The 27,632-nt window shown below is 50.2% G+C and overlaps 1 protein-coding gene across 1 annotated transcript in view; it reads left to right on the forward strand.

The window, feature by feature from the left end:
• Window positions 1-27,632, forward strand: part of LOC144673660 (calcitonin gene-related peptide type 1 receptor-like) — a 221,603-nt gene that overhangs the window by 189,562 nt on the left and 4,409 nt on the right. The window lies entirely within an intron of this gene.

A 27,632-nucleotide genomic window follows, 5' to 3' on the forward strand; every position in this document is an offset into this window, starting at 1 on the left:
CACACTGTCCTTTCACACTCTGGAACTGGGTGGTACAGCGGGTTATCACACTGTCCTTTCACGCTCCGGGACTGGGTACAGTGGGTTATCACACTGTACTTTCACGCTCTTGGACTGGGTGGTACAGCTCGTTATCACACTGTCCTTTCACACTCTGGGACTGGGTGGTACTGTTGGTTATCACACTGACCTTTGACTCTCTGGGAATGGTTGGGACAGTTGGTTATCTCACTGTCCTTTCACGCTCTTGGACTGGGTGGTACAGTTGGTTATCACACTGTCCTTTCACGTTCTGCAACTGGGCGGTTCAGTCGGTTATCGCACTGTCCTTTCACACTCTGGGACTGGCTGGGACAGTGGGTTACCTCACTGTCCTTTTACACTCTGGGTCTGGTTGGTATAGTGGGTTATCACACTGTCCATTCACACTCTGGGACAGGGTGGTAAAGTGGGTTATCAAACTGTGCTTTCACACTCTGGGTTTGTTACGGAAAGTGGGTTATCACATTGTCCTTTGACATTCTGGGACTGGGTGGTACAGTGGGTTATCTCCCTGTCATTTCACAATTTGGGAATGGGTGGTACAGTGAGTTATCAAACTGTCCTTTCACACTCGGGGACTGGGTGGTACAGTGGGTTATCACAATGTCCATTCACACTCTGGGGCTGGGTGGTACAGTGGGTTATCAAACTGTCCTTTCACATTCTGGGACTGGGCGGTACTGTAGGTTGTCACACTGACCTTTCACACTCTGGGACTGGTTGGTACAGTGGGTTATCACACTGTCCTTTCACACTCTGGGCCTGGGTGGTACAGTGGGTTATCACTTTGTCATTTCACACTCAGTGACTGGGTGGTACAGTGGGTTATCTCACTGTCCTGTTACACTCTGGGACAGGGTGGTGCAGTGGGTTATCACACTGTCCTTTCACACTCTGGGACTGGGTGGTACAGTGGGTTATCACACTGTCCATTCACACTCTGGTACCGGGTGGTACAGTGGGTTATCAAACTGTCCTTTCACAATCTGGTACTCGGCGGTACAGTGGGTTATCACCCTGACCTTTCACACTCTGGGTGGTAAAGTGGGTTATCACACTGTCCTTTCACACTCTGGGACTGGGTGGTACAGTGAGTTATCACACTGTCCTTTCACACTTTCGGACTGTGTGGTACAGTGGGTTATCACACTGTCCTTACACTCTCTGTGACTGGGTAGTACAGTGGGTTATCACACTGTCCTTTCACACTCTGGGACTGGATGGTACAGTGGTTTATCACACCGTTGTTTCACACCCTGTGACTGGATGGTACAGTGGGTTACCTCCCTGTCCTTTCACACTCTGGGACTGAGTGGTACAGTGGGTTATCTGCCTGTCATTTCACACTTTGGGAATGGGAGGTACAGTGGGTTATCACACTGTGCATTCACACTCTGGGACTAGGAGGTGCAGTGGGTTATCAGACTGTCCTTTCACACTCTGGGACTTGGAGGTACAATGGGTTATCACACTGTCCTTTCATACTCTGGGACTGGTTGGGACAGTGGGTTATCACATTGTACTTTCACACTCTGAGACTGGGTGATACATTGAGTTATCACATTGTCCTTTGAAATTCTGGGACTGGGTGGTACAGTGGGTTATCTCCCTGTCATTTCACACTTTGGGAACGGGTGGTACAGTGGGTTATCAAACTGTCCTTTCACACTCGGGGACTGGGTGGTACAGTGGGTTATCACACTGTGATTTCACACTCTGGGACTGGGTGGTACAGTGGATTATCACACTGTCCTTTCACCCTCTGGGACTGGGTGGCACAGTGGGGGTTATCACATTGTCCTTTGACATTCTGGGACTGGGTGGTACAGTGGGTTATCTCCCTGTCATTTCACACTTTGGGAACGCGTGGTACAGTGGGTTATCAAACTGTCCTTTCACACTCGGGGACTGGATGGTACAGGGCTTATCACAATGTCCATTCACACTCTGGGACAGGGTGGTACAGTGGGTTATCAAACTGTCCTTTCACAATCTGGGACTGGGCGGTACTTTGGGTTATCACCCTGACCTTTCACACTCTGGCACTGGGTGGTACAGTGGGATATCACACTGTCCATTCTCACTCTGGGATTGGGTGGTACAGTGGGTTATCACATGGCTGTTTCACACTCTGGGACTGGGTGGTACAGTGGGTTATGACACTGTCCATTCACACTCTGCGACTGGGTGCTACAGTGGGTTATCAAACTGTCCATTCAAACTCTGGGACTCGGAGGTACAGTGTGTTATCACACGGCTGTTTCACACTCTGGGACTGGGTAGTACAGTGTGTTATCACACGGCTGTTTCACACTCTGGGACTGGGTGGTACAGTGGGTTATCACACGGATGTTTCACACTCTGGGACTGCGTGGTACAGTGGGTTATGACACTGTCCATTCACACTCTGGGACTGGGTGGTACAATGGGTTATCACTCTGTCCTTTCACACTCTGGGACTGGGTGAAACAGTGGGTTATCACACTGTCCTTTCACACTCTGGGACTGGGAGGTACAGTGGGTTATCACACTGTCCTTTCACACTCTGGGACTGCGTGGTACAGTGGGTTATCACATTGTACTTTCACACTCTGAGACTGGGTGGTACATTGGGTTATCTCATTGTCCTTTAACATTCTGGGACTGGGTGGTACAGTGGGTTATCTCCCTGTCATTTCACACTTTGGGAACGGGTGGTACAGTGGGTTATCAAACTGTCCATTCACACTCTGGTACCGGGTGGTACAGTGGGTTATCAAACTGTCCTTTCACAATCTGGTACTCGGCGGTACTGTGGGTTATCACCCTGTCCTTTCACACTCTGGGTGGTACAGTGGGTTATCACACCGTCCTTTCACACTCTGAGACTGGGTGGTACAGTGGGTAATCACACTGTCCTTTCACACTCTGCGACTGGGTGGTAAAGTGAGTTATCACACTGTCCTTTCACACTTTCGGACTGTGTGGTACTGTGGGTTATCACACTGTCCTTACACTCTCTGTGACTGGGTAGTACAGTGGGTTATCACACTCTCCTTTCACACTCTGGGACTGGATGGTACAGTGGTTTATCACACCGTTGTTTCACACTCTGTGACTGGCTGGTACAGTGGGTTACCTCCCTGTCCTTTCACACTCTGGGACTGAGTGGTACAGTGGGTTATCTGCCTGTCATTTCACACTTTGGGAATGGGAGGATCAGTGGGTTATCACACTGTCCATTCACACTCTGGGACTGGGTGGTACAGTGGGTTATGACACTGTCCATTCACACTCTGCGACTGGGTGGTACAGTGGGTTTTCACACTGTCCTTTCACACTCTGGGACTCGGAGGTACAGTGTGTTATCACACGGCTGTTTCACACTCTGGGACTGGGTGGTACAGTGTGTTATCACACGGTTGTTTCACACTCTGGGACTGGGTGGTACAGTGGGTTATCACACGGATGTTTCACACTCTGGGACTGGGTGGTACAGTGGGTTATGACACTGTCCATTCACACTCTGGGACTGGGTGGTACAATGGGTTATCACTCTGTCCTTTCACACTCTGGGACTAGGTGGAACAGTGGGTTATCACACTCTCCTTTCACACTCTGGAACTGGGAGGTACAGGGGGTTATCACACTGTCCTTTCACACTCTGGGACTGCGTGGTACAGTGGGTTATCACACTGTCCTTTCACACTCTGGGACTGGGTGGTACAGTGGCTTATGACACTGCCCATTCACAATCTGGGACTGGTGGAACAGTGGGTTATCACACTGTCCTTTCACACTCTGGGACTAGGTGGTACAGTGGGTTATCACACTGTCCTTTCACACTCTGGGACTGGGTGGTACAGTGGGTTATCACACTGTCCGTTCACACTCTGGGACTGGGTGGTACAGTGGGTTATCACACTGTCCTTTCACACTCTGGGACTGGGTGGTACAGCGGGTTATCACACTGTCCTTTCACGCTCCGGGACTGGGTACAGTGGGTTATCACACTGTCCTTTCACGCTCTTGGATTGGGTGGTACAGCTGGTTATCACACTGTCCTTTCAGACTCTGGGACTGGGTGGTACTGTTGGTTATCACACTGACCATTCACTCTCTGGGAATGGTTGGGACAGTTGGTTATCTCACTGTCCTTTCACGCTCTTGGACTGGGTGGTACAGTTGGTTATCACACTGTCCTTTCACGTTCTGCAACTGGGCGGTACAGTGGGTTATCGCACTGACCTTTCACACTCTGGGACTGGTTGGGACAGTGGGTTATCTCACTGTGCTTTTACACTCTGGGTCTGGTTGGTATAGTGGGTTATCACACTGTCCATTCACACTCTGGGACAGGGTGGTAAAGTGCGTTATCAAACTGTGCTTTCACACTCTGGGTTTGTTTCGGACAGTGGGTTATCACATTGTCCTTTGACATTCTGGGACTGGGTGGTACAGTGGGTTATATCCCTGTCATTTCACAATTTGGGAATGGGTGGTACAGTGAGTTATCAAACTGTCCTTTCACACTCGGGGACTGGGTGTTACAGTGGATTATCACAATGTCCATTCACACTCTGGGGCTGGGTGGTACAGTGGGTTATCAAACTGTCCTTTCACATTCTGGGACTGGGCGGTACTGTGGGTTGTCACACTGACCTTTCACACTCTGGGACTGGTTGGTACAGTGGGTTATCACACTGTCCTTTCACACTCTGGGCCTGGGTGGTACAGTGGGTTATCACATTGTCATTTCACACTCTGGGTCTGGGTGGTACAGTGGGTTATCACACTGTCCTTTCACACTGTGGGACTGGTTGGTACAGTGGGTTATCACACTGTCCTTTCACACTCTGGGACTGGGTGGTACAGTGGGTTATCACACTGTCCTTTCACACTCTGGGACTGGGTGGTACAGTGGGTTATCCCACTGTCCTCTCACACTCTGGGACTGGGTGGTACAGTGGGTTATCACACTGTCCTCTCACACTCTGGGACTGGGTGGTACAGTGGGTTATCACACTGTCCTTTCACACTCTGGGACTGGGTGGTACAGTGGGTTATCACACTGTCCTTTCACACTCTGGGACTGGGTGGTACAGTGGGTTATCACACTGACCTTTCACACTCTGGGAATGGTTGGGACAGTGTGTTATCTCTCTGTCCTTTTACACTCTGGGTCTGGGTGATATAGTGGGTTATCACACTGTTTTTTCACTGACTGGGACTGGGTGATATAGTGGGTTATCACACTGTCCTTTCACACTCTGGGACTGGGTGGTACAGTGTGTGATCACACTGTCCTTTCACACTCTGGGACTGGGAGGTACAGAGGGTTATCACACTGTCCTTTCACACTCTGGGACTGGGTGGCACAGTGGATTATCACACTGTCCTTTCACACTCTGGGACTGGGTAGTATAGTGGGTTATCACACGGTTGTTTCACACTCTGTGACTTGCTGGTACAGTGGGTTACCTCCCTGTCCTTTCACACTCTGGGACTGAGTGGTACAGTGGGTTATCTCCCTGTCATTTCACACTTTGGGAATGGGAGGTACAGTGGGTTATCACACTGTCCATTCACACTCTGGGACTAGGAGGTACAGTGGGTTATCACACTGTCCTTTCACACTCTGGGACTTGGTGGTACAATGGGTTATCACACTGTCCTTTCATTCTCTGGGACTGGTTGGGACAGTGGGTTATCTCACTGTCCTTTTACACTCTGGGACTGGGTTGTACAGTGGGTTATCACAATGTCCTTTCACACTCTGGGACTGGGTGGTACAGTGAGTTATCACACTGTCCTTTCACACTTTTGGACTGTGTGGCACAGTGGGTTATCACACTGTCCTTACACTCTCTGAGACTGGGTGGTACATTGGGTTATCACATTGTCCTTTGACATTCTGGGACTGGGTGGTACAGTGGGTTATCTCCCTGTCCTTTCACACTCTGGGACTAGGTGGTACAGTGGGTTATCACACTGTCCTTTCACACTCTGGGACTGGGTGGTACAGTGGGTTATCACACTGTCCTTTCACACTCTGGGACTGTGTGGCACAGTGGGTTATCACACTGTCCTTACACTCTCTGTGACTGGGTAGTACAGTGGGTTATCACACTGTCCTTTCACACTCTGGGACTGGATGGTACAGTGGTTTATCACACCGTTGTTTCACACTCTGTGACTGGCTGGTACAGTGGGTTACCTCCCTGTCCTTTCACACTCTGGGACTGAGTGGTACAGTGGGTTATCTGCCTGTCATTTCACACTTTGGGAATGGGAGGTACAGTGGGTTATAACTGTCCATTCACACTCTGGGACTAGGAGGTGCAGTGGGTTATCAGACTGTCCTTTCACACTCTGGGACTTGGAGGTATAATGGGTTATCACACTGTCCTTTCATACTCTGGGACTGGTTGGGACAGTGGGTTATCACATTGTACTTTCACACTCTGAGACTGGGTGGTACATTGAGTTATCACATTGTCCTTTGAAATTCTGGGACTGGGTGGTACAGTGGGTTATCTCCCTGTCATTTCACACTTTGGGAACGGGTGGTACAGTGGGTTATCAAACTGTCCTTTCACACTCGGGGACTGGGTGGTACAGTGGGTTATCACTCTGTCCTTTCACCCTCTGGGACTGGGTGGCACAGTGGGTTATCACATTGTACTTTCACACTCTGAGACTGGGTGTTACATTGGGTTATCACATTGTCCTTTGACATCCTGGGAGTGGGTGGTACAGTAGGTTATCACACTGTCCATTCTCACTCTGGGATTGGGTGGTACAGTGGGTTATCACATGGCTGTTTCACACTCTGGGACTGGGTGGTACAGTGGGTTATGACACTGTCCATTCACACTCTGCGACTGGGTGGTACAGTGGGTTATCACACTGTCCTTTCACACTCTGGGACTCGGAGGTACAGTGTGTTTTCACACGGCTGTTTCACACTCTGGGACTGGGTGGTACAGTGTGTTATCACACGGCTGTCTCACACTCTGGGACTGGGTGGTACAGTGGTTTATCAGACGGATGTTTCACACTCTGGGACTGGGTGGTACAGTGGGTTATGACACTGTCCATTCACACTCTGGGACTGGGTCATACAATGGGTTATCACTCTGTCCTTTCACACTCTGGGACTGGGTGGAACAGTGGGTTATCACACTGTCCTTTCACACTCTGGGACTGGGAGGTACAGTGGGTTATCACACTGTCCTTTCACACTCTGGGACTGCGTGGTACAGTGGGTTATAACACTGTCCTTTCACGCTCTGGGACTGGGTGGTTCAGTGGGTTATCACACTGTCCTTTCACACTCTGGGACTAGGTGGTACAGTGGGTTATCACACTGTCCTTTCACACTCTGGGACTGTGTGGTACAGTGGCTTATGACACTGTCCATTCACAATCTGGGACTGGTGGTACAGTGGGTTATCACACTGTCCTTTCACACTCTGGGACTAGGTGGTACAGTGGGTTATCACACTGTCCTTTCACTCTCTGGGACTGGGTGGTACTGTGGGTTATCACACTGTCCTTTCACACTCTGGGACTGGGTGGTACAGTGGGTTATCACACTGTCCTTTCACACTCTGGGACTGGGTGGTACAGCGGGTTATCACACTGTCCTTTCACGCTCCGGGACTGGGTACAGTGGGTTATCACACTGTCCTTTCACGCTCTTGGACTGGGTGGTACAGCTGGTTATCACACTGTCCTTTCACACTCTGGGACTGGGTGCTACTGTTGGTTATCACACTGACCTTTCACTCTCTGGGAATGGTTGGGACAGTTGGTTATCTCACCGTCCTTTCACGCTCTTGGACTGGGTGGCACAGTTGGTTATCACACTGTCCTTTCACGTTCTGCACCTGGGCCGTACAGTGGGTTATCGCACTGACCATTCACACTCTTGGACTGGTTGGGACAGTGGGTTATCTCACTGTCCTTTACACTCTGGGTCTGGTTGGTATAGTGGGTTATTACACTGTCCATTCACACTCTCAGACAGGGTGGTAAAGTGGGTTATCAAACTGTGCTTTCACACTCTGGGTTTGTTTCGGACAGTGGGTTATCACATTGTCCTTTGACATTCTGGGACTGGGTGGTACAGTGGGTTATCTCCCTGTCATTTCACAATTTGGGAATGGGTGGTACAGTGAGTTATCAAGCTGTCCTTTCACATTCTGGGACTGGGCGGTACTGTGGGTTGTCACACTGACCTTTCACACTCTGGGACTGGTTGATACAGTGGGTTATCACACTGTCCTTTCACACTCTGGGCCTGGGTGGTACAGTGGGTTATCACACTGTCCTTTCACACTCTGTGACTGGGTGGTACAGTGGGTTATCTCACTGTCCTGTTACACTCTGGGACAGGGTGGTGCAGTGGGTTAACACACTGTCCTTTCACACTCTGGGACTGGGTGATACAGTGGGTTATCACACTGTCCTTTCACACTCTGGGTCTGGGTGGTACAGTGGGTTATCACACTGTCCTTTCACACTCTGTGACTGGGTGGTACAGTGGGTTATCAAACTGTCCATTCCCACTCTGGTACCGGGTGGTACAGTGGGTTATCAAACTGTCCTTTCACAATCTGGTACTCGGCGGTACTGTGGGTTATCACCCTGTCCTTTCACACTCTGGGTGGTACTGTGGGTTATCACACCGTCCTTTCACACTCTGGGACTGGGTAGTACAGTGGGTTATCACACTGTCCTTTCACACTCTGGGACTGGATGGTACAGTGTTTTATCACACCGTTGTTTCACACTCTGTGACTGGCTGGTACAGTGGGTTACCTCCCTGTCCTTTTACACTCTGGGACTGGGTGGTACAGCGGGTTATCACACTGTCCTTTCACGCTCCGGGACTGGGTACAGTGGGTTATCACACTGTCCTTTCACGCTCTTGGACTGGGTGGTACAGCTGGTTATCACACTGTCCTTTCACACTCTGGGACTGGGTGGTACTGTTGGTTATCACACTGACCTTTCACTCTCTGGGAATGGTTGGGACAGTTGGTTATCTCACTGTCCTTTCACGCTCTTGGACTGGGTGGCACAGTTGGTTATCACACTGTCCTTTCACGTTCTGCAACTGGGCCGTACAGTGGGTTATCGCACTGACCATTCACACTCTGGGACTGGTTGGGACAGTGGGTTATCTCACTGTCCTTTTACACTCTGGGACTGGTTGGTACAGTGGGTTATCACCCTGTGATTTCACATTCTGGGACTGGGTGGTACAGTGGGTTATCACACTGTCCTTTCACACTCTGGAACTGGGTGGTACAGTGGGTTATCACACTGTCCTTTCACACTCTGGGACTGGGTGGTACAGTGGGTTATCACACAGTCCTTTCACACTCTGGGACTGGGTGGTACAGTGGGTTATCACACTATCCTTTCACAGTCTGGGACTGGGTGGTACAGTGGGTTATCACACTGTCCTTTCACACTCTGGGACTGGTTGGTACAGTGGGTTATCACACTGTCCTTTCACACTCTGGGACTGGGTGGTACTTTAGGTTATCACACTGACCTTTCACACTCTGGGAATGGTTGGGACAGTGTGTTATCTCTCTGTCCTTTTACACTCTGGGTCTGGGTGATATAGTGGGTTATCACACTGTCCTTTCACACTCGGACTGGGAGGTACAGAGGGTTATCACACTGTCCTTTCACACTCTGGGACTGGGTGGCACAGTGGATTATCACACTGTCCTTTCACACTCTGGGACTGGGTGGTACAGTCAGTTATCACACTGTCCTTTCACACTTTCGGACTGGGTGGTACAGTGGGTTATTACACTGTCCTTTCGCTCTCTGGGACTGGGTGGTACAGTGGGTTATCACACTGTCCATTCACACTCTGGGACTGGGTAGTATAGTGGGTTATCACACGGTTGTTTCACACTCTGTGACTTGCTGGTACAGTGGGTTCCCTCCCTGTCCTTTCACACTCTGGGACTGAGTGGTACAGTGGGTTATCTCCCTGTCATTTCACACTTTGGGAATGGGAGGTACAATGGGTTATCACACTGTCCTTTCATTCTCTGGGACTAGGAGGTACAGTGGGTTATCACACTGTCATTTCACACTCTGGGAATTGGTGGTACAATGGGTTATCACACTGTCCTTTCATTCTCTGGGACTGGTTGGGACAGTGGGTTATCTCACTGTCCTTTTACACTCTGGGACTGGGTTGTACAGTGGGTTATCACAATGTCCTTTCACACTCTGGGACTGGGTGGCACAGTGGGTTATCACATTGTACTTTCACACTGTGAGACTGGGTTGAACATTGGGTTATCACATTGTCCTTTGACATTCTGGGACTGGGTGGTACAGTGGGTTATCTCCCTGTACTTTCACACTCTGGGACTAGGTGGTACAGTGGGTTATCACACTGTCCTTTCACACTCTGGGACTGGGTGGTATAGTGGGTTATCACATTGTCCTTTTACACTCTGGGACTGGGTGGTACAGTGGGTTATCAAACTGTCCATTCACACTCTGGTACCGGGTGATACAGTGGGTTATCAAACTGTCCTTTCACAATCTGGTACTCGGCGGTACTGTGGGTTATCACCCTGTCCTTTCACACTCTGGGTGGTACAGTGGGTTATCACACCGTCCTTTAACACTCTGGGACTGGGTGGTACAGTGGGTAATCACACTGTCCTTTCACACTCTGGGACTGGGTGGTACAGTGGGTTATCACACTGTCCTTTCACACTCTGGGAGTAGGTGGTACAGTGGGTTATCACATTGTCATTTCACACTCTGGGTCTGGGTGATACAGTGGGTTATCACACTGTCCTTTCACACTGTGGGACTGGTTGGTACAGTGGGTTATCACACTGTCCTTTCACACTCTGGGACTGGGTGGTACAGTGGGTTATCACACTGTCCTTTCACACTCTGGGTCTGGGTGGTACAGTGGGTTATCACACTGTCCTTTCACACTGTGGGACTGGGTGGTACAGTGGGTTATCACACAGTCCTTTCACACTCTGGGACTGGTTGGTACAGTGGGTTATCACACTGTCCTTTCACGCTCTGGGACTGGGTGGTACTTTAGGTTATCACACTGACCTTTCACACTCTGGGAAAGGTTGGGACAGTGTGTTATCTCTCTGTCCTTTTACACTCTGGGTCTGGGTGATATAGTGGGTTATCACACTGTTTTTTCACTGACTGGGACTGGGTGATATAGTGGGTTATCACACTGTCCTTTCACACTCTCGGCCTGGGTGGTACAGTGGGTTATCACACTGTCCTTTCACACTCTGGGAATGGGTGGTACAGTGTGTGATCACACTGTCCTTTCACACTCTGGGACTGGGAGGTACAGAGGGTTATCACACTGTCCTTTCACACTCTGGGACTGGGTGGCACAGTGGATTATCACACTGTCCTTTCACACTCTGGGACTGGGTGGTACAGTCAGTTATCACACTGTCCTTTCACACTTTCGGACTGGGTGGTACAGTGGGTTATCACACTGTCCTTTCGCTCTCTGGAACTGGGTGGTACAGTGGGTTATCACACTGTCCTTTCACACTCTGGGACTGGGTAGTATAGTGGGTTATCACACGGTTGTTTCACACTCTGTGACTTGCTGGTACAGTGGGTTACCTCCCTGTCCTTTCACACTCTGGGACTGAGTGGTACAGTGGGTTATCTCCCTGTCATTTCACACTTTGGGAATGGGAGGTACAGTGGGTTAACACACTGTCCATTCACACTCTGGGACTAGGAGGTACAGTGGGTTATCACACTGTCCTTTCACACTCTGGGACTTGGTGGTACAATGGGTTATCACACTGTCCTTTCATTCTCTGGGACTGGTTGGGACAGTGGGTTATCTCACTGTCCATTTACACTCTGGGACTGGGTGGTACAGTGGGTTATCACAATGTCCTTTCACACTCTGGGACTGGGTGGTACAGTGAGTTATCACACTGTCCTTTCACACTTTTGGACTGTGTGGCACAGTGGGTTATCACACTGTCCTTACACTCTCTGAGACTGGGTGGTACATTGGGTTATCACATTGTCCTTTGACATTCTGGGACTGGGTGGTACAGTGGGTTATCTCCCTGTCCTTTCACACTCTGGGACTAGGTGGTACAGTGGGTTATCACACTGTACTTTCACACTCTGGGACTGGGTGGTACAGTGGGTTATCACACTGTCCTTTCACACTCTGGGACTGGGTGGTACAGTGAGTTATCGCACTGTCCTTTCACACTTTTGGACTGTGTGGCACAGTGGGTTATCACACTGTCCTTATACTCTCTGTGACTGGGTAGTACAGTGGGTTATCACACTGTCCTTTCACACTCTGGGACTGGATGGTACAGTGGTTTATCACACCGTTGTTTCACACTCTGTGACTGGCTGGTACAGTGGGTTACCTCCCTGTCCTTTCACACTCTGGGACTGAGTGGTACAGTGGGTTATCTGCCTGTCATTTCACACTTTGGGAATGGGAGGTACAGTGGGTTATAACACTGTCCATTCACACTCTGGGACTAGGAGGTGCAGTGGGTTATCAGACTGTCCTTTCACACTCTGGGACTTGGAGGTATAATGGGTTATCACACTGTCCTTTCATACTCTGGGACTGGTTGGGACAGTGGGTTATCACATTGTACTTTCACACTCTGAGACTGGGTGGTACATTGAGTTATCACATTGTCCTTTGAAATTCTGGGACTGGGTGGTACAGTGGGTTATCTCCCTGTCATTTCACACTTTGGGAACGGGTGGTACAGTGGGTTATCAAACTGTCCTTTCACACTCGGGGACTGGGTGGTACAGTGGGTTATCACTCTGTCCTTTCACCCTCTGGGACTGGGTGGCACAGTGGGTTATCACATTGTACTTTCACACTCTGAGACTGCGTGTTACATTGGATTATCACATTGTCCTTTGACACCCTGGGACTGGGTGGTACATTGGGTTATCTCCCTGTCATTTCACACTTTGGGAACGGGTGGTACAGTGGGTAATCAAACTGTCCTTTCACACTCGGGGACTGGATGGTACAGGGCTTATCACAATGTCCATTCACACTCTGGGACAGGGTGGTACAGTGGGTTATCAAACTGTCCTTTCACAATCTGGGACTGGGCGGTACTTTGGGTTATCACCCTGACCTTTCACACTCTGGCACTGGGTGGTACAGTGGGATATCATTCTGTCCTTTCACAATCTGGGAGTGGGTGGTACAGTAGGTTATCACACTGTCCATTCTCACTCTGGGATTGGGTGGTACAGTGGGTTATCACATGGCTGTTTCACACTCTGGGACTGGGTGGTACAGTGGGTTATGACACTGTCCATTCACACTCTGCGACTGGGTGGTACAGTGGGTTATCACACTGTCCTTTCACACTCTGGGACTCGGAGGTACAGTGTGTTTTCACACGGCTGTTTCACACTCTGGGACTGGGTGGTACAGTGTGTTATCACACGGCTGTTTCACACTCTGGGACTGGGTGGTACAGTGGTTTATCAGACGGATGTTTCACACTCTGGGACTGGGTGTTACAGTGGGTTATGACACTGTCCATTCACACTCTGGGACTGGGTCGTACAATGGGTTATCACTCTGTCCTTTCACACTCTGGGACTGGGTGGAACAGTGGGTTATCACACTGTCCTTTCACACTCTGGGACTGGGAGGTACAGTGGGTTATCACACTGTCCTTTCACACTCTGGGACTGCGTGGTACAGTGGGTTATAACACTGTCCTTTCACGCTCTGGGACTGGGTGGTACAGTGGGTTATCACACTGTCCTTTCACACTCTGGGACTAGGTGGTACAGTGGGTTATCACACTGTCCTTTCACACTCTGGGACTGGGTGGTACAGTGGCTTATGACACTGTCCATTCACAATCTGGGACTGGTGGTACAGTGGGTTATCACACTGTCCTTTCACACTCTGGGACTAGGTGGTACAGTGGGTTATCACACTGTCCTTTCACTCTCTGGGACTGGGTGGTACTGTGGGTTATCACACTCTCCTTTCACACTCTGGGACTGGGTGGTACAGTGGGTTATCACACTGTCCTTTCACACTCTGGGACTGGGTGGTACAGCGGGTTATCACACTGTCCTTTCACGCTCCGGGACTGGGTACAGTGGGTTATCACACTGGCCTTTCACGCTCTTGGACTGGGTGGTACAGCTGGTTATCACACTGTCCTTTCACACTCTGGGACTGGGTGCTACTGTTGGTTATCACACTGACCTTTCACTCTCTGGAAATGGTTGGGACAGTTGGTTATCTCACTGTCCTTTCACGCTCTTGGACTGGGTGGCACAGTTGGTTATCACACTGTCCTTTCACGTTCTGCAACTGGGCCGTACAGTGGGTTATCGCACTGACCATTCACACTCTGGGACTGGTTGGGACAGTGGGTTATCTCACTGTCCTTTTACACTCTGGGTCTGGTTGGTATAGTGGGTTATTACACTGTCCATTCACACTCTGGGACAGGGTGGTAAAGTGGGTTATCATACTGTGCTTTCACACTCTGGGTTTGTTTCGGACAGTGGGTTATCACATTGTCCTTTGACATTCTGGGACTGGGTGGTACAGTGGGTTATCACACTGTCATTTCACAATTTGGGAATGGGTGGTACAGTGAGTTATCAAGCTGTCCTTTCACATTCTGGGACTGGGCGGTACTGTGGGTTGTCACACTGACCTTTCACACTCTGGGACTGGTTGATACAGTGGGTTATCACACTGTCCTTTCACACTCTGGGCCTGGGTGGTAAAGTGGGTTATCACACTGTCCTTTCACACTGTGGGACTGGGTGGTACAGTGGGTTATCACACTGTCCTTTCACACTGTGGGACTGGGTGGTACAGTGGGTTATCACACTGTCCTGTTACACTCTGGGTCAGGGTGGTGCAGTGGGTTATCACACTGTCCTTTCACACTCTGGGACTCGGTGATACAGTGGGTTATCACACTGTCCTTTCACACTCTGGGTCTGGGTGGTACAGTGGGTTATCACACTGTCCTTTCACACTGTGGGACTGGGTGGTACAGTGGGTTATCACACTGTCCTTTCACACTCTGGGACTGGTTGGTACAGTGGGTTATCACACTGTCCTTTTACACTCTGGGACTGGGTGGTACAGTGGGTTATCACACTGTCCTTTCACACTCTGGGACTGGGTGGCACAGTGGGTTATCACATTGTACTTTCACACTCTGTGACTGTGTGGTACATTGGGTTATCACATTGTCCTTTAACATTCTGGGACTGGGTGGTACAGTGGGTTATCTCCCTGTCATTTCACACTTTGGGAACGGGTGGTACAGTGGGTTATCAAACTGTCCATTCACACTCTGGTACCGGGTGTTACAGTGGGTTATCAAACTGTCCTTTCACAATCTGGTACTCGGCGGTACTGTGGGTTATCACCCTGTCCTTTCACACTCTGGGTGGTACTGTGGGTTATCACACCGTCCTTTCACACTCTGGGACTGGGTGGTACAGTGGGTTATCACACTGTCCTTTCACACTCTGGGACTGGATGGTACAGTGTTTTATCACACCGTTGTTTCACACTCTGTGACTGGCTGGTACAGTGGGTTACCTCCCTGTCCTTTTACACTCTGGGACTGGGTGGTACAGCGGGTTATCACACTGTCCTTTCACGCTCCGGGACTGGGTACAGTGGGTTATCACACTGTCCTTTCACGCTCTTGGACTGGGTGGTACAGCTGGTTATCACACTGTCCTTTCACACTCTGGGACTGGGTGCTACTGTTGGTTATCACACTGACCTTTCACTCTCTGGGAATGGTTGGGACAGTTGGTTATCTCACTGTCCTTTCACGCTCTTGGACTGGGTGGCACAGTTGGTTATCACACTGTCCTTTCACGTTCTGCAACTGGGCCGTACAGTGGGTTATCGCACTTACCATTCACACTCTGGGACTGGTTGGGACAGTGGGTTATCTCACTGTCCTTTTACACTCTGGGTCTGGTTGGTATAGTGGGTTATTACACTGTCCATTCACACTCTGGGACAGGGTGGTAAAGTGGGTTATCAAACTGTGCTTTCACACTCTGGGTTTGTTTCGGACAGTGGGTTATCACATTGTCCTTTGACATTCTGGGACTGGGTGGTACAGTGGGTTATCTCCCTGTCATTTCACAATTTGGGAATGGGTGGTACAGTGAGTTATCAAGCTGTCCTTTCACATTCTGGGACTGGGCGGTACTGTGGGTTGTCACACTGACCTTTCACACTCTGGGACTGGTTGATACAGTGGGTTATCACACTGTCCTTTCACACTCTGGGCCTGGGTGGTAAAGTGGGTTATCACATTGTCATTTCACACTCTGTGACTGGGTGGTACAGTGGGTTATCTCACTGTCCTGTTACACTCTGGGACAGGGTGGTGCAGTGGGTTATCACACTGTCCTTTCACACTCTGGGACTGGGTGGTACAGTGGGTTATCACACTGTCCTTTCACACTCTGGGTCTGGGTGGTACAGTGGGTTATCACACTGTCCTTTCACACTGTGGGACTGGGTGGTACAGTGGGTTATCACACTGTCCTTTCACACTCTGGGACTGGTTGGTACAGTGGGTTATCACACTGTCCTTTTACACTCTGGGACTGGGTGGTACAGTGGGTTATCACACTGTCCTTTCACACTCTGGGACTGGGTGGCACAGTGGGTTATCACATTGTACTTTCACACTCTGAGACTGGGTGGTACATTGGGTTATCACATTGTCCTTTAACATTCTGGGACTGGGTGGTACAGTGGGTTATCTCCCTGTCATTTCACACTTTGGGAACGGGTGGTACAGTGGGTTATCAAACTGTCCATTCACACTCTGGTACCGGGTGGTACAGTGGGTTATCAAACTGTCCTTTCACAATCTGGTACTCGGCGGTACTGTGGGTTATCACCCTGTCCTTTCACACTCTGGGTGGTACTGTGGGTTATCACACCGTCCTTTCACACTCTGGGACTGGGTGGTACAGTGGGTTATCACACTGTCCTTTCACACTCTGGGACTGGATGGTACAGTGTTTTATCACACCGTTGTTTCACACTCTGTGACTGGCTGGTACAGTGGGTTACCTCCCTGTCCTTTCACACTCTGGGACTGAGTGGTACAATGGGTTATCTGCCTGTCATTTCACACTTTGGGAATGGGAGGTACAGTGGGTTATCACACTGTCCATTCACACTCTGGGACTAGGAGGTGCAGTGGGTTATCAGACTGTCCTTTCACACTCTGGGACTTGGAGGTATAATGGGTTATCACACTGTCCTTTCATACTCTGGGACTGGTTGGGACAGTGGGTTATCACATTGTACTTTCACACTCTGAGACTGGGTGGTACATTGAGTTATCACATTGTCCTTTGAAATTCTGGGACTAGGTGGTACAGTGGGTTATCTCCCTGTCATTTCACACTTTGGGAACGGGTGGTACAGTGGGTTATCAAACTGTCCTTTCACACTCGGGGACTGGGTGGTACAGTGGGTTATCACACTGTGCTTTCACACTCTGGGACTGGGTGGTACAGTGGGTTATCACACAGTCCTTTCACCCTCTGGGACTGGGTGGCACAGTGGGTTATCACATTGTACTTTCACACTCTGAGACTGGGTGGTACATTGGGTTATCACATTGTCCTTTGACATTCTGGGACTGGGTGGTACAGTGGATTATCTCCCTGTCATTTCACACTTTGGGAACGGGTGGTACAGTGGGTTATCAAACTTTCCTTTCACACTCGGGGACTGGATGGTACAGGGCTTAACACAATGTCCATTCACACTCTGGGACAGGGTGGTACAGTGGGTTATCAAACTGTCCTTTCACAATCTGGGACTGGGTGGTACTTTGGGTTATCACCCTGACCTTTCACACTCTGGCACTGGGTGGTACAGTGGGATATCATTCTGTCCTTTCACAATCTGGGACTGGGTGGTACAGTGGGTTATCACACTGTCCATTCTCACTCTGGGATTGGGTGGTACAGTGGGTTATCACATGGCTGTTTCACACTCTGGGACTGGGTGGTACAGTGGGTTATCACACTGTCCTTTCACACTCTGGGACTGGGTGGTACAGTGGGTTATCACACTGTCCTTTCACACTCTGGGACTGGGTGGTACAGCGGGTTATCACACTGTCCTTTCACGCTCCGGGACTGGGTACAGTGGGTTATCACACTGTCCTTTCACGCTCTGGGACTGGGTGGTACAGCTGGTTATCACACTGTCCTTTCAGAATCTGGGACTGGGTGCTACTGTTGGTTATCACACTGACCTTTCACTCTCTGGGAATGGTTGGGACAGTTGGTTATCTCACTGTCCTTTCACGCTCTTGGACTGGGTGGTACAGTTGGTTATCAGACTGTCCTTTCACGTTCTGCAACTGGGCGGTACAGTGGGTTATCGCACTGACCTTTCACTCTCTGGGACTGGTTGGGACAGTGGGTTATCTCACTGTCCTTTTACACTCTGGGTCTGGTTGGTATAGTGGGTTATCACACTGTCCATTCACACTCTGGGACAGGGTGGTAAAGTGGGTTATCAAACTGTGCTTTCACTCTCTGGGTTTGTTTCGGACAGTGGGTTATCACATTGTCCTTTGACATTCTGGGACTGGGTGGTACAGTGGGTTATCTCCCTGTCATTTCACAATTTGGGAATGGGTGGTACAGTGAGTTATCAAACTGTCCTTTCACAGTCGGGGACTGGGTGGTACAGTGGGTTATCACAATGTCCATTCACACTCTGGGGCTGGGTGGTACAGTGGGTTAACAAACTGTCCTTTCACATTCTGGGACTGGGCGGTACTGTGGGTTGTCACACTGACCTTTCACACTCTGGGACTGGTTGGTACAGTGGGTTATCACACTGTCCTTTCAGACTCTGGGCCTGGGTGGTACAGTGGGTTATCACATTGTCATTTCACACTCTGTGACTGGGTGGTACAGTGGGTTATCTCACTGTCCTGTTACACTCTGGGACAGGGTGGTGCAGTGGGTTATCACACTGTCCTTTCACACTCTGGGACTGGGTGGTACAGTGGGTTATCACTCTGTCCTTTCACACTCTGGGTCTGGGTGGTACAGTGGGTTATCACACTGTCCTTTCACACTGTGGGACTGGGTGGTACAGTGGGTTATCACACTGTCCTTTCACACTCTGGGACTGGGTGGTACAGTGGGTTATCACACTGTCCTTTCACACTCTGGGACTGGGTGGTACAGTGGGTTATCACACTGTCCTTTCACACTCTGGGACTGGGTGGTACAGTGGGTTATCACACTGTCCTTTCACACTCTGGGACTGGGTGGTACTTTAGGTTATCACACTGACCTTTCACACTCTGGGAATGGTTGGGACAGTGTGTTATCTCTCTGTCCTTTTACACTCTGGGTCTGGGTGACATAGTGGGTTATCACACTGTTTTTTCACTGACTGGGACTGGGTGATATAGTGGGTTATCACACTGTCCGTTCACACTCTGGGCCTGGGTGGTACAGTGGGTTATCACACTGTCCTTTCATACTCTGGGAATGGGTGGTACAGTGTGTGATCACACTGTCCTTTCACACTCGGACTGGGAGGTACAGAGGGTTATCACACTGTCCTTTCACACTCTGGGACTGGGTGGCACAGTGGATTATCACACTGTCCTTTCACACTCTGGGTCTGGGTGGTACAGTCAGTTATCACACTGTCCTTTCACACTTTCGGACTGGGTGGTACAGTGGGTTATTACACTGTCCTTTCGCTCTCTGGGACTGGGTGGTACAGTGGGTTATCACACTGTCCTTTCACACTCTGGGACTGGGTAGTATAGTGGGTTATCACACGGTTGTTTCACACTCTGTGACTTGCTGGTACAGTGGGTTACCTCCCTGTCCTTTCACACTCTGGGACTGAGTGGTACAGTGGGTTATCTCCCTGTCATTTCACACTTTGGGAATGGGAGGTACAGTGGGTTATCACACTGTCCATTCACACTCTGGGAATTGGTGGTACAATGGGTTATCACACTGTCCTTTCACACTCTGGGACTGGATGGTACAGTGTTTTATCACACCGTTGTTTCACACTCTGTGACTGGCTGGTACAGTGGGTTACCTCCCTGTCCTTTCACACTCTGGGACTGAGTGGTACAGTGGGTTATCTGCCTGTCATTTCACACTTTGGGAATGGGAGGTACAGTGGGTTATCACACTGTCCATTCACACTCTGGGACTAGGAGGTGCAGTGGGTTATCAGACTGTCCTTTCACACTCTGGGACTTGGAGGTATAATGGGTTATCACACTGTCCTTTCATACTCTGGGACTGGTTGGGACAGTGGGTTATCACATTGTACTTTCACACTCTGAGGCTGGGTGGTACATTGAGTTATCACATTGTCCTTTGAAATTCTGGGACTAGGTGGTACAGTGGGTTATCTCCCTGTCATTTCACACTTTGGGAACGGGTGGTACAGTGGGTTATCAAACTGTCCTTTCACACTCGGGGACTGGGTGGTACAGTGGGTTATCACACTGTGCTTTCACACTCTGGGACTGGGTGGTACAGTGGGTTATCACACAGTCCTTTCACCCTCTGGGACTGGGTGGCACAGTGGGTTATCACATTGTACTTTCACACTCTGAGACTGGGTGGTACATTGGGTTATCACATTGTCCTTTGACATTCTGGGACTGGGTGGTACAGTGGATTATCTCCCTGTCATTTCACACTCTGGGAACGGGTGGTACAGTGGGTTATCAAACTTTCCTTTCACACTCGGGGACTGGATGGTACAGGGCTTAACACAATGTCCATTCACACTCTGGGACAGGGTGGTACAGTGGGTTATCAAACTGTCCTTTCACAATCTGGGACTGGGCGGTACTTTGGGTTATCACCCTGACCTTTCACACTCTGGCACTGGGTGGTACAGTGGGATATCATTCTGTCCTTTCACAATCTGGGACTGGGTGGTACAGTGGGTTATCACACTGTCCATTCTCACTCTGGGATTGGGTGGTACAGTGGGTTATCACATGGCTGTTTCACACTCTGGGACTGGGTGATACAGTGGGTTATGACACTGTCCATTCACACTCTGCGACTGGGTGGTACAGTGGGTTTTCACACTGTCCTTTCACACTCTGGGACTCGGAGGTACAGTGTGTTATCACACGGCTGTTTCACACTCTGGGACTGGGTGGTACAGTGTGTTATCACACGGCTGTTTCACACTCTGGGACTGGGTGGTACAGTGGGTTATCACACGGATGTTTCACACTCTGGGACTGGGTGGTACAGTGGGTTATGACACTGTCCATTCACACTCTGGGACTGGGTGGTACAATGGGTTATCACTCTGTCCTTTCACACTCTGGGACTAGGTGGAACAGTGGGTTATCACACTGTCCTTTCACACTCTGGGACTGGGAGGTACAGTGGGTTATCACACTGTCCTTTCACACTCTGGGACTAGGTGGGACAGTGGGTTATCACACTGTCCTTTCACACTCTGGGACTGGGTGGTACAGTGGCTTATGACACTGTCCATTCACAATCTGGGACTGGTGGTACAGTGGGTTATCACACTGTCCTTTCACACTCTGGGACTAGGTGGTACAGTGGGTTATCACACTGTCCTTTCACACTCTGGGACTGGGTGGTACAGTGGGTTATCACACTGTCCTTTCACACTCTGGGACTGGGTGGTACAGTGGGTTATCACACTGTCCTTTCACACTCTGGGACTGGGTGGTACAGCGGGTTATCACACTGTCCTTTCACGCTCCGGGACTGGGTACAGTGGGTTATCACACTGTCCTTTCACGCTCTTGGACTGGGTGGTACAGCTGGTTATCACACTGTCCTTTCAGAATCTGGGACTGGGTGCTACTGTTGGTTATCACACTGACCTTTCACTCTCTGGGAATGGTTGGGACAGTTGGTTATCTCACTGTGCTTTCACGCTCTTGGACTGGGTGGTACAGTTGGTTATCAGACTGTCCTTTCACGTTCTGCAACTGGGCGGTACAGTGGGTTATCGCACTGACCTTTCACTCTCTGGGACTGGTTGGGACAGTGGGTTATCTCACTGTCCTTTTACACTCTGGGTCTGGTTGGTATAGTGGGTTATCACACTGTCCATTCACACTCTGGGACAGGGTGGTAAAGTGGGTTATCAAACTGTGCTTTCACTCTCTGGGTTTGTTTCGGACAGTGGGTTATCACATTGTCCTTTGACATTCTGGGACTGGGTGGTACAGTGGGTTATCTCCCTGTCATTTCACAATTTGGGAATGGGTGGTACAGTGAGTTATCAAACTGTCCTTTCACAGTCGGGGACTGGGTGGTACAGTGGGTTATCACAATGTCCATTCACACTCTGGGGCTGGGTGGTACAGTGGGTTAACAAACTGTCCTTTCACATTCTGGGACTGGGCGGTACTGTGGGTTGTCACACTGACCTTTCACACTCTGGGACTGGTTGGTACAGTGGGTTATCACACTGTCCTTTCAGACTCTGGGCCTGGGTGGTACAGTGGGTTATCACATTGTCATTTCACACTCTGTGACTGGGTGGTACAGTGGGTTATCTCACTGTCCTGTTACACTCTGGGACAGGGTGGTGCAGTGGGTTATCACACTGTCCTTTCACACTCTGGGACTGGGTGGTACAGTGGGTTATCACACTGTCCTTTCACACTCTGGGTCTGGGTGGTACAGTGGGTTATCACACTGTCCTTTCACACTGTGGGACTGGGTGGTACAGTGGGTTATCACACTGTCCTTTCACACTCTGGGACTGGGTGGTACAGTGGGTTATCACGCTGTCCCCTCACACTCTGGGACTGGGTGGTACAGTGGGTTATCACACTGTCCTTTCACACTCTGGGACTAGGTGGTACAGTGGGTTATCACACTGTCCTTTCACACTCTGGGACTGGGTGGTACAGTGGGTTATCACACTGTCCTTTCACACTCTGGGACTGGGTGGTACAGTCAGTTATCACACTGTCCTTTCACACTTTCGGACTGGGTGGTACAGTGGGTTATTACACTGTCCTTTCACACTCTGGGACTGGGTAGTATAGTGGGTTATCACACTGTCCTTTCACACTCTGGGACTGGGTAGTATAGTGGGTTATCACACGGTTGTTTCACACTCTGTGACTTGCTGGTACAGTGGGTTACCTCCCTGTCCTTTCACACTCTGGGACTGAGTGGTACAGTGGGTTATCTCCCTGTCATTTCACACTTTGGGAATGGGAGGTACAGTGGGTTATCACACTGTCCATTCACACTCTGGGACTAGGAGGTACAGTGGGTTATCACACTGTCCTTTCACACTCTGGGAATTGGTGGTACAATGGGTTATCACACTGTCCTTTCATTCTCTGGGACTGGTTGGGACAGTGGGTTATCTCACTGTCCTTTTACACTCTGGGACTGGGTGGTACAGTGGGTTATCACAATGTCCTTTCACACTCTTGGACTGGGTGGCACAGTGGGTTATCACATTGTACTTTCACACTCTGAGACTGAGTTGTACATTGGGTTATCACATTGTCCTTTGACATTCTGGGACTGGGAGGTACAGTGGGTTATCTCCCTGTCCTTTCACACTCTGGGACTAGGTGGTACAGTGGGTTATCACACTGTCCTTTCACACTCTGGGACTGGGTGGTACAGTGGGTTATCACACTGTCCTTTCACACTCTGGGACTGGGTGGTATAGTGGGTTATCACACTGTCCTTTTACACTCTTGGGACTGGGTGGTACAGTGGGTTATCAAACTGTCCATTCACACTCTGGTACCGGGTGATACAGTGGGTTATCAAACTGTCCTTTCACAATCTGGTACTCGGCGGTACTGTGGGTTATCACCCTGTCCTTTCACACTCTGGGTGGTACAGTGGTTTATCACACCGTCCTTTAACACTCTGGGACTGGGTGGTACAGTGGGTAATCGCACTGTCCTTTCACACTCTGGGACTGGGTGGTACAGTGGGTTATCACACTGTCCTTTCACACTCTGGGACTGGGTGGTACAGTGGGTTATCACACTGTCCTTTCACACTCTGGGACTGGGTGGTACAGTGGGTTATCACACTGTCCTTTCACACTCTGGGACTGGGTGGTACAGTGGGTTATCACACTGTCCTTTCACACTCTGGGACTGGGTGGTACTTTAGGTTATCACACTGACCTTTCACACTCTGGGAATGGTTGGGACAGTGTGTTATCTCTCTGTCCTTTTACACTCTGGGTCTGGGTGACATAGTGGGTTATCACACTGTTTTTTCACTGACTGGGACTGGGTGATATAGTGGGTTATCACACTGTCCGTTCACACTCTGGGACTGGGTGGTACAGTGGGTTATCACACTGTCCTTTCACACTCTGGGAATGGGTGGTACAGTGTGTGATCACACTGTCCTTTCACACTCGGACTGGGAGGTACAGAGGGTTATCACACTGTCCTTTCACACTCTGGGACTGGGTGGCACAGTGGGTTATCTCCCTGTCCTTTCACACTCTGGGACTAGGTGGTACAGTGGGTTATCACACTGTCCTTTCACACTCTGGGACTGGGTGGTACAGTGGGTTATCACACTGTCCTTTCACACTCTGGGACTGGGTGGTATAGTGTGTGATCACACTGTCCTTTCACACTCGGACTGGGAGGTACAGAGGGTTATCAAACTGTCCATTCACACTCTGGTACCGGGTGATACAGTGGGTTATCAAACTGTCCTTTCACAATCTGGTACTCGGCGGTACTGTGGGTTATCACCCTGTCCTTTCACACTCTGGGTGGTACAGTGGTTTATCACACCGTCCTTTAACACTCTGGGACTGGGTGGTACAGTGGGTAATCACACTGTCCTTTCACACTCTGGAACTGGGTGGTACAGTGGGTTATCACACTGTCCTTTCACACTCTGGGAGTAGGTGGTACAGTGGGTTATCACACTGTCCTTTCACACTCTGGGACTGGGTGGTACAGTGGGTTATGACACTGTCCATTCACACTCTGGGACTGGTGGTACAGTGGGTTATCACACTTTCCTTTCACACTCTGGGACTGGGTGGTGCAGTGGGTTATCACATTGTCCTTTCACACTCTGGGACTAGGTGGTACAGTGGATTATCACACTGTCCTTTCACTCTTTGGCACTGGGTGGTTCTGTGGGTTATCACACTGACCTTTAACACTCTGGGACTCAGAGGTATAGTGGGTTATCACACGGTTCTTTCACACTCTGGGACTTGTTGGGACAGTGGGTTATCTCACTGTACTTTTACACTCTGGGACTGGGTGGTACAGTGAGTTATCACATTGTCATTTCACACTCTGGGACTGGGTGGAACAGTGGGTTATCTCGTTGTCCTTTTACACTCTGGAACTGGGTGGTACAGTGGGTTATCACACTGTCCTTTCACACTCTGGGACTGGGTGGTACAGTGGGTTATCACAATGTCCTTTCACGCTATGGGACTCGGTGGTACAGTGGATTATCACACGGCTGTTTGACACTCTGGCTCTGGGTGGTACAGTGGGTTATCAAACTGACATTTCACACTCTGGAACTGGGTGGTACAGTGGGTTATCTCGTTGTCCTTTTACACTCTGGAACTGGGTGGTACAGTGGGTTATCACACTGTCCTTTCACACTCTGGGACTGGGTGGTACAGTGGGTTATCACAATGTCCTTTCACGCTATGGGACTCGGTGGTACAGTGGATTATCACACGGCTGTTTGACACTCTGGCTCTGGGTGGTACAGTGGGTTATCAAACTGACATTTCACACTCTGGAACTGGGTGGTACAGTGGGTTATCACACTGTCCTTTCACTATCTGGGACTGGGTGGTACAGTGGTTCATCACACTGACATTTCACACTCTGGGACTGGGTGTTACAGTGGGCTATCACACTGTCCTTTCACACTCTGTGTCTGGGTTGTTGAGTGGATTATCACACTGTCCGTTCACACTCTTGTGCTGAGTAGTTGTTGTTTTCACCCCGCTTTGACTCTGGCTGCAGATCCTCATCAACGTGTTGCCTTGGGAGGCTCGGGTGCATTCTGGTGAAGGTTTTGTCCGCGATGGTCAGGATTGAAATTCCTCTCCAACTCTCACAGGCTTGGCAGGTTCCTTTTTCCTTCTACAGGTGGTTAATGGAGGCATCTTTGTCTCCTGTGGGTGGTTCCTTGCTCCCACATAGACTGAGAGGTTTCCTGACTTGCTGCCTAGTTGACCTCAGCTGGAATAACATCAGCTCCTGGAGGTTCACCACTGCTCAGGAGTTTGACTGTGTTTGTTGTTTCTAACAGGGTGGGAGGGTCAGCAAGAGAGCAATTGCTGGAAACCTTAGGCCAGCTGTTGATTGCTTCTTCATTGATAGATGGCTGCCGATTGAGGATGTGCTGAAAGTGCTCTGTCTCGCTTTGTAGAATTTGGGCTTTCTTTGTGAGCAGGGTTTGACCGATCGGCACTGAGGTTTGGCTGGAGTCCAGTAGACTGGGGCCTGTAGACCAGTTTCAGAATGTTGCAGAACCCTTTCCAGATCTGTGTGATCTGTGTGTGTGACTGGAGTTCACCTGCTTCCTCATTCAGCCAAGCGCCTTGTACCTCTCTGAGCTTACACCGGACAGCCCTGCTGTGATGGTCAGTAGGCCTCGTGCCTGCATAGTGATGACTTGTGTCTGAGGCAAACCCTGTTGAGGTGATGTTTCCCCTCCAGCAGTTTCTGGATCCCCTCACCCTCAGTGCAGCGAGTGTCTGTGTTCGCTGTACACACGCGACTCTCGAGTGTCTCTGAGAGAGATTCCTTCACAACTTCCTGTTTGACTCTTGTGGGACATTCTGGACTTTCACACTCTGAGAGTCTCTAGGGGTTAGACCTTGATGTTTCATTTTGAAATGGGAATGCAATGGTCAGACTGGCAGTGGGTGACGCACACGGCTTTCATTACAGGGCCATCCTGCCCATCCCTCTGCCTGGCACTGACACCGTCAGTTCAATGTCAGTGCATAGAACAGGGGTGCATCGGAAAGGTCCTGTTGTGATTCGGGAAGTGGAAAATTGTGTTGGTGATTGAGAGCTCATTCTCAGCACACACATTCAGCGGGGCTCCGTTGCTGTTACTATTGCCAATCCCGCTTTTTTTCCTGATGACCCCCTTCCCCACTCCTGGTGGTCCACCCCAGCCCTTGTGTGGAAGTCTGACTCTGGCATCGTAGCAATCACGGGGCGGAGGTCATCGGAGCCAGCCTGTGAGAGCTGCCAGACCTCCCTTACGCCCCTGGCACTGCAGCACTCCCTCGGTACTGCGCTGGAGTGCCAGACTGGGTGAAGTGCTCATGTTCCTGAAGCGGTACACAGACCTGTAACTGTCTGAGGGAACCCCATGAGCCCTGGAGATGCGAGAGAGAGGTGTGCGGAATAGTACATTTAAAGTCTCGGAAGAAGAAGGCAGGGAAGTCCAGAGGGACAATAAGAAAAGCGGTATGAAGGAAATGG

This window comes from Cetorhinus maximus, unplaced genomic scaffold, assembly GCF_964194155.1.
Source record: "Cetorhinus maximus unplaced genomic scaffold, sCetMax3.hap1.1 HAP1_SCAFFOLD_424, whole genome shotgun sequence".
NCBI lineage: Eukaryota > Metazoa > Chordata > Chondrichthyes > Lamniformes > Cetorhinidae > Cetorhinus > Cetorhinus maximus.